This window comes from Dromaius novaehollandiae, chromosome 25, assembly GCF_036370855.1.
Source record: "Dromaius novaehollandiae isolate bDroNov1 chromosome 25, bDroNov1.hap1, whole genome shotgun sequence".
Lineage (NCBI taxonomy): Eukaryota > Metazoa > Chordata > Aves > Casuariiformes > Dromaiidae > Dromaius > Dromaius novaehollandiae.
In genome coordinates, this window is record NC_088122.1 from 1,024,601 (window position 1) to 1,041,672 (window position 17,072).

The window sequence follows — 17,072 nt, forward strand, 5'->3', positions numbered from 1 at the left end:
CCCCTGCCAGGAGGCAGCGTGCCACCGCCGTGCCGCGCTCCCGGGCGCCTCGGCAGCCTCGCCGCGTTACGGGGCTGGCACGGGGCCACCGAGGCCTGGCCGACGCCGGGGTGCGGGGGGGGGGGCACGGGGCCGCCGGGGCCCTGCCGCGCTGCGGGCGCCGGTTCCGGCGAGCAGATGGGCGCGCGTGCTGGGCTATATATAGCGCGCGGGAGCCACAGGTAGCGATGCGTCAGCGCCGCCGCGGTGACGCAGCCGCGAGCCGAGCGGCCCCAGCAGCATGATGCCGGCCGCCCCGCGCCCTCCCCGCATCCTGGGGGCCGCGGTGGCCCCGAGCCCCCCCAGGCCCCACGCCGCCACGGCCACCCGCCGCAAGCGTGGCGGCCCCACTGAGCCGGTGCCCCGATGCCGGCTCTGCCCACGCTGCGGCGTCCGCTGGGTCCCAGGCTGCAGCCGGCGGGGCTGTGGCTGTGGCCGGGCCGTGGCCGTGGCTGTGCAGTCCCTGTGCTCTGCGGGATCCACGTCCCCGGCTCCACGGCAGCCACATCAGCGATCCGGGGGCAGGTCCCCGTCTCCCGGCAGCCCCCCGTGTGTGTGTGCAGGGTGCACGGGGGTGCAGTGAGTGCGTTTCCACGTGCTCACGCCGGTGCAGGGCTGCGTGTGCCGCTGCATGTCTGCAGGCAGGGCCGCGGCCGTGCTGCCGCTATTGCAGCACGTGCCTGCGCGTGTCGCTGCATGTGTGGCTGCATGTTGCTGCGTGCACGGCCGTGCCGGCGCTGTGTGCATCCCTGCGTGTGTCACTGCGTGTGTCACTGCGTGTGTCACTGCGTGTGCCGCTGCGTGCACAGCCGTGCCGGTGCTGTGCGCGTCCCCCGTGCGCCGCTGCGGGTGTCTCCGCATAGGTGGCCGTGGCCAGGTCGCACGTGCTTCCGCGCGCCCCTGCGTGCTTCGTGCGTGCCCAGCTCGCGCGAGGCCGCGGCGTCGTGCTCAGCCCCGCGGGTGCGTGGCGGGGCCCCGCGGCGGCCGGCCGTGACTCAGCCGCCCGGCAGCCCGGGAATGCCCCCTCGCCGCGGGCCAGCGTGTCGCAACGCCGCTTCCTCCGCCGCCTGCGCTGGGAACGGCCCGTCCCGGCCGCCACGGCCAGGGCTGACTGGGGCCCTGCTGGGAAGACGAGGCGGTGCCACCCGGCCTCCATCCTGCCTGCTGGGAACCGCCGGGCGCGCTCGGGGCGGCGGGGCTGGGCCGGGCTCGGGGCGGGGGCTTTGGCCTCGGAGGCGCCTGGCCCAGGCCAAAGGGCCCCGTGGGGCCGTGCAGCGGTGCTGAGCGCGGTCCTGCCAGCCGGGCGCCGTGCAGGGAAGCGGGGAGCTGCAGCTGGGGGGGGGGCCGCACGGTGCAGGGGCTTGAGTGAGGTGACCCCCCCCCGCAAAGCAGGGCCCGAGCGAGGGGCTGTCGCTGCAGCAAGGTTGGCGGGGGGCGGCCGTGCTGGGGGCGCAGCGCTCGCAGTGCGGGTGGGGGCGCGGTGCCAGCCCCCCCCCCCCGCCTCCGGGACCCTGGGTCGAGCCCGTCCCCCTCCCCCTCCGCGCCCGCACTCGCACGTCCGCTCCACCCGGGGAAGCCGGGCCGGGTTTTGCCGCCCGCCGGGTGAACGGGAGCCCCCCGCTCGGCTCTGCTCCGTTCCGCAGCGCTGGCCGGCGGCAAAGCTCGGCCCGGATCGCTGGGCAGCGGAGCGGGATTGCAGCCCTGCACGCCCGGGTCCTCTGCCCCAGTCGCCGGGTGCCCGACACCTCTCCGAGGGGCGGCAGCGAGGGCGGGGGCGCACGGGCGGACACGCGCGGGTGCGGCAGGGGACACGCGGCGGGGTGGCCACGCGTGGGACCCGCAGGCAGGCGGGGCAGCGCGGCCGGGCCCCGGGTCTCCGCTCCGCTCCGCGGCGATCCGCGCCGAGCTTTCCGCGCCGCCCCCCGGGGCCCGCTCGGCGCCGCGCGCTCATTCATTCATGGATCCCGCCGCCCGCCGCGCGCGCCCGGCTCATTCATTCACGGCGGCGCGAGGGAGGCCCGTTGCCGTGGCGACCGCCCCGGCTCCCGCGGCGCCGGCAGCACGAGGCTGCGCCCCCCGCGCCCCCGCTGCGCCTGCAGCGCCGAGCACCGCCGAGCACCCGGCCGTGCGCCCGGGGGGCCCCGTGCTCGCCTGGCTGCAGGGCCCCGGGGCGCCCCAGCGGGTGCAGGACGCGGGGGCTCCCCCCGAGCCCCCTGCGGCTCAGCGGCCCCGCGGCGGGGCTGCACGGGGGCCCGGGTGTGGGGCCGAGCCCGGCGCGGCGCTGGAGGCAGCGCCCGGGGCTGGTGGCGATGCCCGCTGCCACGTAGGCGGGGGTGGCCCCGCGCGGGCTGGGGCAGGAGCCCTGCGCTGCGCTCGCCGGGCCCGGCTGGTTTCAGTCAGGCAGGGCCTGGCCGCAGGGCTCACCCGGCTCCGCGCCTGCAGCCGCGGCGCTCCCGGGCCCGGGGGCACCGAGCCGCGACCGCCGGCGGCGGCTGCCCGGGCAGCGAGCCAGGCGAGGAAAGCGGCCCCGGGCAGCGGCCGTGCGGGTCCTGCCCCAGCACGGGGCGGGCAGCGAGCGCCGGGGCAGCCTGGCAGCTGCGGGCGGGAGAGGTGTGAAAAGCTCGTGTGTGCGCACGTGCGTGAGAGGAGGTGTCTGCCTGCCCCCCCCCCCCCCAGCGGCAGAGCGGTGTCCCCCCAGCCCCGGGCGTGAAGGTGGGTGCAGGTCCTGCACATGCGTGTGCACACGTGTGCACCACGGAGGTAGGTGCTTGCGCAGGCCTGGATGCGTGTGCCCAGCGCTCAGCAGGCTGCGGGTCCGCGCACAGCACTGCCACCACGTCCCGGCCCGGCCGGGTGGCGAGGAGGGGTGCTCACCGGTGCAGCGGGTGTGGGCGGCACCGGCACTGCAGCCCGGGGCTGCAGCACGAGCACAGGGCAGGCTGGTGCCGCGCAGCTTCCCGATGGCCTCTTCCCTCCTTCCCAGGGCGCTGGAGCGAGGAGCCGAGGTCGTCGGGTGCGGGAGGAGCCGCTGCGGGTCGGCTGGGGCCCGGTGTCAGGTACCCGCGGGCCGGTGAGGGTGCCCAGCGGGGGGGCCGTGTGCGCTGCTTGCACGGCTCCGCGTTCGTGCGCCTCGCACACGCGGGCTGCCCTGCGGCTCGGCCCTGCGAGCGCCCGGGTGCAGGAGGGCAGGGCTGCGCGTGTGCGTGCGCACGCGGGTGCTGGGGCTCGTCGGTGCTTCGGGCACGGCGGCGGGGGGGCCCGCACATGCAGCCGGCACGCCTGTCCTCTGCGGCCGCGCGCTGCGTCAGCGCCTGCGCACGCCCCGGCGGGGCTCTGCCCGCAGCCGCTGCCGAGGGGCTGCCCCGCACGCAGCCGTGCGCACGTCACCCCCCCGGCGGCCCCTGCACGCCAGGGCCCCGCGTCGCGCGTTGCTGCGGAGTGACTCACGGGCGGGCAGAGGAAGCGGTGACTCAGGCCTGGATTCCTGCCGCTTCCCATCCCCCCGGCGCCGCAGCCCTCCCCGCCGGCGCCCGGCCACGTGGAGCCGCCGACCGGGCCCGCCGCAGCCCCCGGCCGGGACCCCGCGGGCCGACCCGTGCGGCCGGGCACCGCCGGAGGCGCTGGGCTCGACGGCCCCGCGCAGAGCCGCGCCGCGAGGTCGCCTTCGCGGCAGCCGAGTGTGGCCCCGGTGCCAGACGCTCTCCGGGGCACGTGTACCCGCGACGCCGGCACCCGGCGGAGATGGGGGCCGCGAGGGGCTGCGCGCCCGGCCGCGGGTCCTGCCCTGCCCGCTGTGCCGGGGAGCTGGGGCAAATCCCCTTAGCTCTGCCCCTCGCCGAGCTCCCGGGGCGCCGCCGGCTTTGCCCCCGGGCGGGCGCCGAGCCCCCCGCGCGGTGAGTCAGCGGCAGGCAGGTGGGAGCCGGGCGGCCCCGGCACCGCGGGCTGCCGGTGACTCATCCGAGCACAAACACACGGGCGAGCGCGTGCGAAGCCGCCGCCGCCGCCGCCGCACTCCCCGGGGCCGCGCTGGGTGGCCGCCGCACCGCCCCGGCCCCAGCCCCCGGCTGCACCGGCCGCCGCCGCCGAAGCATCGCTGCGTGTGTGCCCGTGCACGCACACGTGTGCACACACACCTGCAGCAGCCGGTGGCTGTGCGGCCCGGCCGGGCGCCTCGCTCGCCCCGGGAGGCTGCGGCCGCTCTCGCGTCACGGTGCCGACGCGCGTCCCCCCCCCCAGCGCGGGGCCGTTTCGGGTTTCTCGGCAGCGGCGCTGCAGAGGCGCGAGGCTTTGCTGGATGCCGCTCGGGGGAAACGCGGTGGAGGTGTGAGAGCAAAACAGCCGATCCGCCCACAGGCGCGCGTGCAGGTAGCGCGGCCCTGGGAAAAAGCCTCGAGAGCGGCGCCGCGGCGGGGGCCCCCCCCCCCCCCGCCGGGGCTCCCCACTCCGGCCCGGAGCATCAGAGCGGCCCAAACCCCTCCGGGCTCTGCAGAGCGCCGTGGCCGGAGCTGCCGGAGGAGAGGGAGCGGGAGCAGGCAGCCTCCCGGCTGGTGCACACGGATGCTTCCCGAGGGGAGAAGCGGTGCCCGGCCGGCGTTTCGGGGTGGTGGACGCGCTGGCGCGAGCAGTCGGGGCCCTGCTGGCCCCGCATCGATCCCTGGCAGAGCGACGGAGCAGCTGATCCCAGCCGCGGGCGGGCATGAGCGCGGTTTCCCCACGCCTCGGGATGAGGTTTTGTTTCCAGCCTCCATTTTTCCCGAGTCAGCAAGTTTCCAGGCACCGCCGCGATCTTTCCTGGGCCGGCGGCCGGGGAGGGAAGACGCGGCCGGGCTCCGGGGCGCCGCTCCCGCCCTGGCGCTGCTCCCGGCCCCACAGCCGGCGGGACGGTGCCGGGGAGCCCCACGCCTGCCCTCGCCCTCCCCCTGCTCCCGGGTCCGACCCCAGACTCGCAGGGTCCATCTCTGCGCCGAGGTCCGCCCGGTCTCAGCCCGGAGCAGGTTTCCTCGGGCCCTTCTGCAGCTCGGCGCAGCGCCGGGAGCGCGGGGCAGCGAGGCCGGACGGGGTCACTCGCTGCCTGGGTGATTTTCCTGCTGCTGCTGCCGGCTGCCCGCCTGCGCGTGTGCCGTGGCTTGGCGGGGGGCCCGGCCGCGGCGCTGCGCGTGCGTGTGTGTGTGTGTGTGTGTGTGAGCAGGCGTGCGATGAGCCGCCTGTGACTAAGAGCGCTGTGAGGGCTGCGAAAGTGCTGAGCTGGTGCAAACCTGCCGTCCCCGGCTCCCCCGCTGCAGCCCTTCCTGGCAGCGGCGGCGGGGCCCGGCCCGGCCGGGGATGCTGCGTGGCGGCGGGCCCATCCCCGGGGCCTCTGGGCGCCTGGCTCCCACGCCCGCAGGGTGCCGGGCTCGTGGGAACCACGGAGGCACCAGGTGTTGCCGGCAAAACCCTCTTGGCTCGGGGAATTTTTACTTAATTTAATACATAAACAATGAAACGGACACTGCAGGCACTGGGATCGCCGTGTGTTCCTGCGTGCACTGGCAGCGCGTTGCTGCGTGGGATCCCTGCGTTCCTGCGTGCACTGACGGCTTGCTCACGCGTGAGCGGATTGCGCCCAAATCCGCCGGCCCCTCGTGCACGCACCGATTGCACGTTCCTGCGGCGACCGCCGGGGCGCTCCGGCGTGGGTTGCTTGGGTGCTGGTGCGCGAAAACGGGAGCGCTCCGGGGGGAACCGCGCGCCTCGGCGGCGAGACGGCCGTCGTGCTGGACCTGCCGTCGTGCACTGCCGGCGCATCCCGCCCGGGGCCGTGTGCTGGCTCAGCGGGGACCAGGAACAGCCCCCGGCGGCCTGACTCCCCGTCCGGCACGCTCGTCCCGCACAGCGCTTCCCCCCGCCCCAGCCCTCGCGGCCGCCCCTCGCCCGTGCGCCGGCCCCTTTCCCCTCCGGATCCGGTGGGGACCCGGCACGCTGCTGGTCCCTGCCATGGCCCCGGTGCCGGCCTGCGCCTCCCCCCCGGTGGGAGCTGCAGCGGAGGGCAGGGGACCCTGCCTGGGGGCTGGGAGCACCTTCCCCTCCCGGAGGGACCCTCTCCCGGCTCCCCAGCCCCCGAACGCACCCCGGGTGCAGCACGGAGCCCCCCACAACCCCTGGGGCTGAATGGGGCGAGGGGCGCTGTCCCGAGGCAGAGGGGGAAGCCGGGAGGGAAGGTACCTGTGTGTGGAAGAGCCGGGCCCCCTGAGCCCCGTTTGCTGCAGGTTTGGGCTCCCTGAGCCCCGTTTGCAGCCCGTTTGGGCTCCCCCACCCGCCGTTTGCAGCCGGGCTCTGCACCGTCCCCGGGACGCCCCTGGGGCACAGGCGGGTGCGAAGCCTTTATCCTCGCCCGGCCTTGGCTCCCCAGCAAAGGCCCCGGCCGCCCCCGCACAGGCGGGTGCTGGGAGCTGGGAGGGGGCTGGGGCGCCGGGGCAGGGGGTGGGCGGGCGTCTGCAGGGCTGTGAGCGGAGCCCGGCGCCGGGGGGGCCGCACCGGGCGTCAGATCTGTGCAAACGGCCTGCTCCGGCGCGGGCACGCGCGCCTGGCCCATCTCGCACACGTGTGTGCACGCCACTCCCCCCCGGGCACCCACGCGTGTGCATGGGCCCTGCAAACGTGTGCAGCCCCCGCTGCCCGCCGGCCCCCCCGCGGCCCCCCGCTGCGGCCCGGCCAGCCCCTCCGCTCCCTCCCGCCTGCCCGCCCGGGCGCCTTTCCCGCAGTCTCCATTGATAAATCAGCAGCGTTGCCAGGGAGACGGCTGCGGGCGGGGGGGCGCAGCGGGCGCAGCAGCGTGGGCGCAGAGCCGCCGGCGGGGCCGGTGCCGTGCCCGTGGCGTCAGGCCTGGTGCGCGACGCCGGGGCCGCGGGCAGGGCTGGCCCAGCACCGCACCGTGCAGAAGGGCCCGGGGCCGCCAGCCCCGCGGGGAAACTGAGGCACGGGGCAGGCGGTCGCCTGGGGCCGGGACCGGAGCACGCGCTGCCGCTGCCGCTGCGTGGTCGTGCCGCCCCCGCTGCCCCCACGCGCTGCCCCCGGCCCCCAGGGCCCCGAGCCGTCCCGCGGCCGGGCGCTGCGGAGGGCGCTGGGTTCCCAGGCAGGATCAGCCCCGGCTGGGAGCCGGGAGCTCGGGATGAGCCCCCCCAGTCTCAGGGCTGGGACCTCGCCGGGTGCCGGCGCGGTGCCGCGCGGAGGCCCGAGGCGGGGTGACGGGCACACGCGTGGGGTGCCGGCTGGCAGGGTCCGTGCGGTGCGCGAAGCGTGGCTGCCCTCTGCTGCCACCGCCACGGCAGTGCTCAGCACCCCCGGCGCCGCCAGACGCCCGGGGCGGACGGGCCCCGCGTGCCGCGGGCGGTGGGTGGGTGGGTGGATGGACAGTGGAGGGGGACGGGACGGGGCGGCGGGGGGCAGCGGTGGTCGGGAGGAAGGAGACCGGGGGGACAAGCGGGGGCACGCTGCCCTCCCTGCAGCCCGGCCATGGGGCGAGGGACGTGCCCGGGGTCGCAGCGGGTGCCCCCAGTGCAGCACGTTGCACGGAGCCGGGGGGGCTCCCGGCCCGTGGCCCCCCACCACGCCGGGCTGGGGCCAGGCACAGGGCAGGGGCCGGGCTGCCGAGGGGCCGAGGGGCCTCCCCAAACGCGGCGGCCCGGCTGCGGGGGGGGCGGGGGGGTGGCGTGCCGGCGCCGTGGGCGTTGGAACAGGAACCGCGGCCCCCGCTTCCCGGATCGCGCTTTTTCTTTTTTTTCTTTTTTTTTTTCCAAAACATGAACTCTGCGGGAGGGGAAGGAGGGGGCGGGGGGCAGGGCGGTGCAGGGCCCTGGGCAGCGGTGGGGGGCGGCGGGGCCGGGCACCCCCCCGGGTGGCTGCATGGCGGCCGAGGTGCCCGTGCCGCTGCTGAGCATCCCGCAGGGTCCGGCCCGGCGCGGGCCTGGCGCGATGGATGGGTGGCGGGATGGGTGCGGGGGACCAGGGGACGAGCAGCCCAGCCGGCCATGCTGGCCCCGGCGCCCCAGCCGAGTCCGCCTCCTCCTTGGGGTCCCGGCGCAGGAGCCGCTGCCGGCAGCCCCACGGCCGCCCGAGCACCGGGGAGCACAAATGCAGGGCTCCCGGCTCAGCCCTGCGGTGCCCGAGGCCTGGCGCCGCTCATCACACGGGGGCTGTTCGCCGTCCTCTCTGCTGCCCGCGCTGTTTCCCAGGGTGGCTCAGAGCTCCCGCTGCAGCCCACGGCCGCCCGCATTGGCACCAGCCGGCTCTGCCCGGCCGCTCCCGCTGCGTCCCCCGGCCCCGCAGCCCCCCGCGCCCAGCCCCGCTCTCCCCCTGCGCCGTGTCGGCGCGGACGTGGCCGGGGGAGGCGAGCGCCTGCCTCTCCCGGGGCTTCGCCCGGCTCCGGTGCAAGGGCAGGCGCGTGTCTGGCTGCGCCATGTGCCGAAACGTGGCCCGGGGTGGGGGGGCGCCTGGCCGGGGGGGCTGGGAGAGGCTGGAGCCAGATACCCATTTACCCAGCTGCACCCCCCTATCCCCAGCCGTACCCCCCTCTTCCCAGCCGCACGTGCACCCTGCGCCGTCCCGCAGCATTTCTAGGCGAGGGAGGGGTTTGGCTCTGCCCCGTCCCGCGGCGGGGGGGTGGGCTGCATTCGGCTGGGCCCCTGCGCCCCGGGTCCCCCCCCGCACGGCAGCAGATGCGCGCTCCTCCCCGCGGCCCCGTCCCCCCCCCGGCGCTCCCGCGCCGACAGACCCCGCTTTGTCTGCGGAGCCGAACAATAGCGGCGCCTCGGCTGCCGCCCCGCCGCGGCCGCAGGGACGGGAGGGAGCGCGGGCAGGAGCGCGGGCAGGCAGGAGCACGGGCAGGCAGGGAGCGCGGGCAGGCAGGGAGCGCGGGCAGGCCGCCCGCCCCAGCCCCAGCCCCAGCCCCGGCCGCTCCCGGCCTTATACGGGCAAGCGTGCGCCATGCCTGCCGCTGCCGCGCTGCCGGGGGTGGGCGACAGCAAGCGCCGGGCTGCAAAAGCGCTTGTAGAAGAACGAGATGCATGCACACGCACACAAGCATGCACACATGCATATGCACATGCATGCACACACACCCCCCTGCTCCTGTTTGCAGCTGGAACCAAATCACCCAGCAGCTGGAAGGGGATTAAGCAGCATCACTTGTGCTCGTTTGCGTGGCTTTAGAAGCAGCAGGGGAGGGTGGCTGCAGCCTGGGGGGGTTGGTCTCTCCCTGCTGCCAGCTCTGAGCACCTTCTCCCGGCCAGTCCTCGGCCCTGGGTGGTGCTGGCCTGGGGGGTTGTTCCCATCCTCCCCCCTGTGCTGCAGGCGATTGGGAAGCAGGTCCCGTCTGGCTCCGGCGCAGCCCCCGCGCAGTGGCAAGGCCAAGGCAGCGCTCGGCTCCCCGGGGCAGCACCAGCCCGTCAGGAGCCGCCCGGCCGCGGCTCTGCAGCACTTTCGGGGGCTTTGACGCGAGGGGCTCAGCTGCACCCCGGGGCGGCCCCCAGGATGGGGCGCGGGGGCTCGGTCCCCTCCGGCTCGCCTTGGCGGGAGGCAGGCTGCTCCGTCCTCCTCCTCCCCGGCCGCCCACGCCCCAGACGGCTGGGAACCTGATCCACTGCGGGTTCGGCTCCCTCCCCGGCGGCGCGGGGGGGTGCGGGGGGGCGGCTGCGAGCTCGGGTTGCAGCCCGGCTCGTCTCGCTGGCCGGCGGCGCGGGAGGCTCGCGCAGGGGCCGGCGCAGGCCGAGCTCGTGGTGCAGCACGGCCGCGTCCTCCCTCCGCAGCGCGGCCCTGGCCCAAACCGCGAGCAGCCGGGCAGGGGCTTGGGCAAAGGCCCTTCCCCGTGCATCCAGCCCGGCCCACCGCAGCCTTTCAGCTCCGTAGCGTTTCCAGGTAGAGAGGCTGTTCCTGGCAGTTTTTTCCCTACGGAGCAGAGATTGCAATCTTCTTCCGTCACCGCCCCTCTGCCCTGCAAGGCCACGCGGTGTTCCCCCAGTGCAGGGCTGTTCTGGTGTCCTTGGGCAGCATCCCCTGACCTTAAGCGCGACCGTGCTGCAAATATGCTGAGATGATGATTAATGGGAGCTTACATAACCGCGACGGGTGTCTCATGCAGCCGGCAGCTCGCAGGAGGGACGGTGGGAGGGAGACATGCATGGCCCCCCCCTCCTGCTCTCTCCACTCCGCAGGCAGCTGCGTTTTGTGCTTGTGACCCCGACACCCCCCTAGGAAGCGGCTGCGGGGGGCCGGGGCCGCGGGGGGGGCCGGGGGAGCCCATCGACGGAGACCCCTGGAAGGGGCGGCCGCCCGGGGCGAGACCTCCCTGCAGCCGAGCTGGACGGGGGCCGCAGGGCCGCGGGCCGCAGCGCGGTGATGCCGAGCGGAGGAGGCCCGGCTCCCACGTGCACCGTGCCGGCCGGCCTCGGGCCGGGGCTGCCGCGTGCCGCGGGCTCCGCCGGGGCGGCCTGGGGAGGGAGGCAGGGCGCCCGCCGCAGCAGAGAGAGCACCTGGCGCTGCAGGAAGCCTGGGGTCTTGCAGATGTTCCCGAGGCTCCTGAGGGGGATTTGGAAACTGCAGCCGCTGCACAAGCAAGGACTGAGCAGCACTTGCTGCAAGGCCCCGGGACGGCAGCCGCGCTGGGGCTGCTCTCACTGCTGCAGCAGCAGGTCGAGGAATGAGGGTTGTTCTGGAGAGAGAAACGGCTCTGACCTCGGTGCAAATCCCCGCCGTGGCGGAGGCAGCCAGACCCCGACGCCGCTGTGCTCTGCAGCCTGGAGACGTCCCAAACGTGCCTCTTGGGAGAGCGGAGGGGCCGGGGCGGGGGGGGGGGGTCTGCACCACGCTAGCGCTGCGTCTGCGGAGGGATCGTCAGCGCGGGCGGCCGCGGGGCGCTGCGGGACGGGGGCACAGCCACGCTGCACCCCAAAAGGGGCCCTGAGCCGCTTCGGGGTGACACAGCACCTCGGCTCAGCTGCTGCTGGATTTCTGCTCTGTTTGGGCAGATCGTGGTGGTGCGACAATACGGGATTTAATTTTCCCTAATTTGGCTGAGAAGCGCAGCATCTGCTCCTAATAAAACCGCTTCCTGGAGCCAGGCGCGTTGCCGTGGTTACCACGTGCTATTTCTGCCGTCCCCCCAGCCCCGGTCCGGGGCAGGGGCACCCAGCGCCGAGCCCTGCCCCTGGCAGCTCTGCGGGCTGTGCCGGGGCCGTGTCCCAGCACCGGCTCGTCCGTGCTGCCGCTGCGCTCCCCGTCTCGCCGTCCTCGCCGGGGACAGGCCTGCGCGCGGCTACGTACCCCCATGCAAAACCCGTGTTGCACGCTTATAAAATGGGGGGATAGTGCTCTGCCCCGGGGGGTCTGGAGCCGTGGCGAGCGCGGCCCCAGACCGGTCACGCATTGCAAGGGGACGTCAGAGACGGTGGGAAAATGCACAGGGCAGAGCTGAGCCAGAACTGGCAGAAGCTGCGGTGTCTCCGGGGTGGATCGCGGCTGCAGCAGTTCCTGACGCTCAGGTTTGGGCATCCCCCACGCTGCTGCGAAAAACCTCCCTTCTTGCCTTTCGGCAGTAGGTGCCAACCCCGATTTCGCGCAGCTTTTTGCAAGTCCTGCTGCGGCGCCGATGCCTTCGTTCGCCGTTGCTTTGTCCTACGGCTCAGCAAACCCCAGTCGCAGTAAATCACAGAGGAAACTGCAGCAGCAACATTTCTTGCCATGGCAACGGCGCAATTGCGTCAGGGTTTTGCAAACTGCCAAGCTGGGTAAGCAACTCCCTCCGGGAAAGCAGTGAGAGAGGGGCATGTTTCTGCCTGTGGGCTCGGGGACGGCCGCTTGCAGGACTCGCGACCGGCTCGATGTGTCCCTGAGGGACATGGGTCCCGGTCCCTGGAGCGGCCGTGCAGGGGGCCAGCTCGGGGGGGGGGGGGGGCAGCGCATGTTCCCTGCTTCAGTCACAGCTGCCTTGAGCAAGCGAAGGTCAGGAAGGACTTTTCCCCGCTACGCAAAAGATTATTTTGGTGAGGGATGGGATGAAGGCCCAGGGGGACCCCAGTTCAGCCCAGCCTCGCATTCCCTCTTTCCCTGCAATCCCAGGAAAAAGCAAAGAGGGAGAAGGTGGCTCCCGTGCGCCGCCTCTGCCCCTCCAGCTGCCCGTGCCCCCCGCCGCTGTGACCCCACCAGAGCCCCCGCGAGGCATTTCGGTGCCAGCTGTGCCCGCTCCTTCCCGCCCCATCCTTCCCCGCAGCCCTCCCGGGAGCTCCTCTCCCGGGGCCGGGCCGGCAGCCCCCGGGGGTGCGGGTCTGCTCCCTCCGGTTTGGAGATGCATTTGCAGATGCTGCTCCGCTCTGCCCCGGCTCCGCGCGCAGGCGACAGGAGCAAGCGCTGGCGCGGGCTCCGGGCTGCCAGCAAGCTGCTGCTTGGTCGCTGCGCGGCTCTGGGCGAGCGCCAGGCTGCTCGATCCCGCGGCGAACGGCTCTGGTTACAGGGTGAGGCCGGCCTCGGAGGGCTGCAGAAAGGCCCCTGCGAATACGAGCAATAAACGTCGCCGGTGGGGACCCCTCCAAGGCGTCCGCGGAGCTGCAGACGTGCTGCTTGCGGGTGTCCTGCAAAGGTCCCCCGGAGGCAGGGGGGCTTAGCACGAGGCTGGGAAACCGCGACCGAGACGAGGACGTCATGGCAGGCTTTTCAGCACGCCTCTATCGTGCTCCCTGCATGCATCTCAATGTGGCACTGAAAGCTGCTGTGCTGCTGGAAGGAGACTTTTTTTTAGGAAGTAAGTATCATTTTATATGCTACAACAATCTCTGTCACTGGAGGTTTTAAAGAAATGGGTGAGACAAACATCTGCCAGGAATGGGGTTGCCTGAGCCAACGGACAGGATGGTCCCCAAGGTCCCTCCAGCTCCTTGTGATTTATGATTTAACAGTTATCACACACTGAGGACCACAGTCCAGAGGAGTCCGGCATCCTGCTAGGAGCCGCGTGAACGCATGGAGAGATGGTCTCTGCTCCGGAGAGTGTATCGCTCCAGGCAGGCGTCTGTAGTCGCTGAAGATGCAACAGCACTTCCACCGTATTGGGTCAGTGTAACTACAGTCCTTTCTCACCAGGTGACTAAAAGGTGACTGAAAATGTGCCTTGGCTGGACAAAATCAATGAATGCATGCTCTGTCCTAAAATTTGTGCAGGGGCTACTTGAGCACCTAAGCTACAGGCAGAAACAGTGCAGAAGTGGAGGCTGAGCGCTGTTTTCTCAGTTTACCTTGCCGAGCGTTTGGGGATCCTCAGACCAGGAGTTGTGCAAGCGCCAGCCTTTGCTGCAGGGAGGTTAGCTCTGGTGACATGCACCACACGCTGTGCTTCGTTGCTAATCACTGCCATAACGACACGTGAAAGCAGCCGGGATAGTTGACTGGTGTACGCTGCCAGCGCCGGTTTCAGCTGTGGTTTTGTGGTGCGTTTCTGGCACGTCAAGGGGTTTCCCTGCGCTGAATGCCGCCGGGGCCCGTCGTGCGGGACGCAGCTCACGGCAGTGCCCAGCGGGCGAGAGCCGGGGCCATGTGGCCGCTGCAGCCCGCGTGTTTACCAGCCCCAGTGACATGCTGCTTGCAATGCCCTGGATCAGACAGGGAGGAATAAGCAGATCTGGAGCACATGGAACCTCCTGAGAGCGCCCGAACTGGGACAGGGAGCGCAGGCAGTACGGGAGAGCTTGATTGGATCTGGTTCTCACCTTGTTTAATCGTGTAACTTCACCGGTTTCAAAGGAAAAGCATGAATGCACCCAAATGAGACTGGAATCAGGGCTTCGGCGTTTGGGGACCAATCCAGCTTCTGCAGAGGAGAGCTGGGATCGCTCCATTTACTATCAGAGGAGCCAAACCAGGCCCTGAGGGCCGACGCTCAGCTGTGAACGGAGCCACGCTGCTCTGCACAAGTCTTTGGTCCTGGTAGAACCAAAATTCCATTGAAGTGCACATAAAAGATTAACAGTGCTATTTTAAAAACACTTAACGTGCACGGGCTTTGCGTGAGGAGTAAAAAGTACGATTAAAAATAACCGTGTTTGTCCCTTGACGTTTGCGGTATTGACGGCCTGAGGAATGTGCAAGCAGCTACAGCGCTGCCTCCTCCCCGCCGGCATCGCCCGGGCAGCGGTGTCCCGCCGGCGCCGCTCCCCTCGCAGCATGGCTCCGTGTGTCAAGGTCACTCTACCCGCCCTCATCGTGAACCAGAAATGCTTATGTTAATACGTCGCTAATTTAATCAAAATGCCATGCTGGGGATTCAAGCTCAGGGCTGAACTGTCTTTTTCTCTCTTGAAGGGCAAAAACTGATCTGCAGTCTCCGATGGCACACGAGTCCTCCCGCCTTGCCTCTCCTGTCCTTTGACACGGCTGCTGCACTGACGGACCCCGATGCGAGGCAATATTAGGCAGAATTAAAAAATAAATCAGGCTTAGTCAACAATTTAAACCCAGAGTTTAAAATTAAAATACGCACTTCAAATCAGGAAACAAATTATTTATTTGTACAAAATATTGCAATATCTTATCCTATTATTCACAGCTTCATCCTGCTTTTAATGATTGCTCTCATATTTTGAGTACTGAACCTTTTCCTTTTACTGCAGAGCATCTCAGATACACATAATACCAACAGATTATATTAAAAATGTATTATATAATAATAATTATTTTTATTATTAATGCTGTTAATTTGTTCTCCATACTGGAAAATTAATTCATTTTTTCATAGTTTTGCCAGTAAGGAGGTCATACTAGTAATAAGATTGGTGGCTCATCAATATATTTATTTTTAATGTGCTTTTGAGTACTTTAGCTGCAGCCGGTAATGCATGGTTGTGGAGTGTGCTGTTGTGCCCTGCTGGTGCTGCGTGCTCGGCAAAATGACCGAAGCCTCGGTGCCGTAACAGAAAATCCGCAGACAATGCTCCATTGTGAAAGCTGTGCTGAGGAGTAATGAAACAGCTATTTTTGTGTGTACGGCAGTACAGATTAGAGCAGACTGCAACACTGAGATTCTTCTGTATTTCATAATTACTGTACCTGCTTGTGTACAAAACAAACAGTCTTCTCCCTGTAGCTCCCCAAATGCACAATATCAAACCAGGGAGGAAAAGTCCAATCTCCTTGCTGGAGGGGCAGGGAACGGAGTGCTCCCCGCTTTTACATAACAATAGCGAGCAGAAGACTGCTTTGCATTTCTCTGTGGCTCTTTTTACTCTTCCTGTTTCGGTGCTCGGTTGGTTAGGAAATCTATCACGTTATTTGGGAAAAAGCAGCGGCAGTTCAAACACCGCCAGTGCTTTTCCGTGCTCGGCGGTTCGGAGCAGGGCTGCTGTGGACTTTGGGAGCGGGAGGGGAGGCCGGGGGGGGCCCGTGCGCGCACTGTCGTCCCCGGTGCAAGCTGCAAGCGAAATCGCTCTTTCTTTCGCAGTACAGTCCCCACCTCATTGCACAGCCAGGCTTTCCTGATCCTGCCTCCGAGCAGAGGGGGAGAGGAGGTGGCTCTGGAGACCTGTCCCAGCCCTGTTTTCCTCCAGCTCTTGTCCCTGTGCCTGTTTTTCCTCCTGCGTCTCTGCCTCTCGGCCGGTTTTAAATACCGTCCTACATCACGGCATAGTTGCGCCAAGACCGTAGCTTTTGTAGGAAAGACTGGAGAGTTCAGCTGTGCTTTTCAGTGCATTTTAAGCCAACATAGTCCCTTGCAGAAACGTGTATCTGTGCCAGAGAGCTTCCTGTTTGAATAGGGAAGTTTTTAATGCTAGATACTCACCTTAGAAAAATACCACGGTGGGCTTTTAGACATTTCAATGAAAAATGGGCTGAGCAGAATCCCTGTTTTTTTATTTTCCTCACAAAACCTTTTATGCTCGGGAACCGGTGATGGGGTGGGTTTTTAAATTAACTGTGCCATGCTCTCCCAAGGAGGTGTGGGGGTGCCGAGTCACCAGCACCACACTTCAAAGGAGGCTGCTGTGCTGGAGCGATTATTCACCGCCGCAAGAGCCGGCCGGGGCAGGCAACGCTGCTGAGTGATGCTCATGCAGCGGGCGGCCGCCGAGGGGAAGGCTCGCACAGCGGGTGCCCAGCGGTGACTGGGACACGGCCTGGGGCTGCGTTGCTGCCGGCCCCTTCCCCTGCGCCCCTTCCCCTGCCGTGCGGCAGAGCGGCCTCTGCAGCCCAGGGCGCTTCGCCCCGGCCTCCCCCAGCACCCGAGCCTTGGCCTGGTGGCTGTGCTACAACAGGCCCTGCCATGGTCTTGTAGCCAGCACAGGGACCGCAGCACCAGCAGGCCGAGCCTCTGCGGGGGCTGTGGCCATGCCGGTGCGGGGGAAGAAGGCTGGGGGGGGGCAGGCTGTCAGCTGAGCCCTCCCTCAGGGAAGGGGAGAGGGAACACCGGAGGGCCCTGAGGTGGGGGCACACAGGGACAGCCAGGCCGCCCCCGGAGGGCACGCAGCAGCGCGGAGCTGGGCCGCCCGGTGCGGGCTGCACACGGCAGGCAGGCCCCGGGGGGAGAGAACGGCGCGCGCGGCGGGGCCGAGCCCCGCCGGGAGGCAGCGCCGGCAGCAGCGCTCGCCATCCAAGATGGCGGCCGCCCCCTCAGGCGGCCCCTTTGTCTGCAGCAGCGGCCGCCGCCGCATTGCTGAGAAGGGCGCGAAACTGGGGCAGCGCGGCCACGCCCCCTCCCCGTGCGGGCCGCGAGGGGGTGTGGCGGGGGAATGCGGCGGGGGCGGCCTCCAGCCAATCAGCTGCCTCCACTTCGTTTCTTCTCACAGGGGCTCTCCCGGGCAACGTTCTCCGAGCTTCCAACCAATCAGAGGCGCCCTCCACGCCCCACCCCCACGTGGGAGTAAGGGAAGGGGGGGAATGCAGAGTTTTTGTTTTCTCTCCCTCCTCCCCTCTCCCCCTCTCGGGTCTCATGAATATTAATACGCTCCAGCCCAATCAGGCGGCGGAGCGGCGGCAGCGCTTTGGTCTCGTCACTCGCCCCGCCTTGCGGCGGGGCTCAT

At 69.7% G+C, this 17,072-nt stretch overlaps 1 long non-coding RNA gene across 4 annotated transcripts; it reads left to right on the forward strand.

Annotated features, from left to right (window-relative positions):
* Positions 1 to 10,974: 10,974 nt before the first annotated feature.
* LOC112993213 (uncharacterized) lies at positions 10,975 to 15,076 on the forward strand. Of its 4 annotated transcripts, none has more exons than XR_010385099.1 (3): positions 10,987 to 11,552; positions 11,633 to 11,798; positions 12,521 to 15,076. It is a non-coding gene; the product is annotated as an uncharacterized LOC112993213 (long non-coding RNA). The 4 variants fall into 4 exon arrangements; XR_010385098.1 differs by having other exon boundaries at positions 10,989 to 11,798; positions 12,521 to 12,808; positions 12,963 to 15,076; XR_010385097.1 differs by having other exon boundaries at positions 10,991 to 11,798; positions 12,521 to 13,116; positions 14,362 to 15,076.
* Positions 15,077 to 17,072: the final 1,996 nt, after the last annotated feature.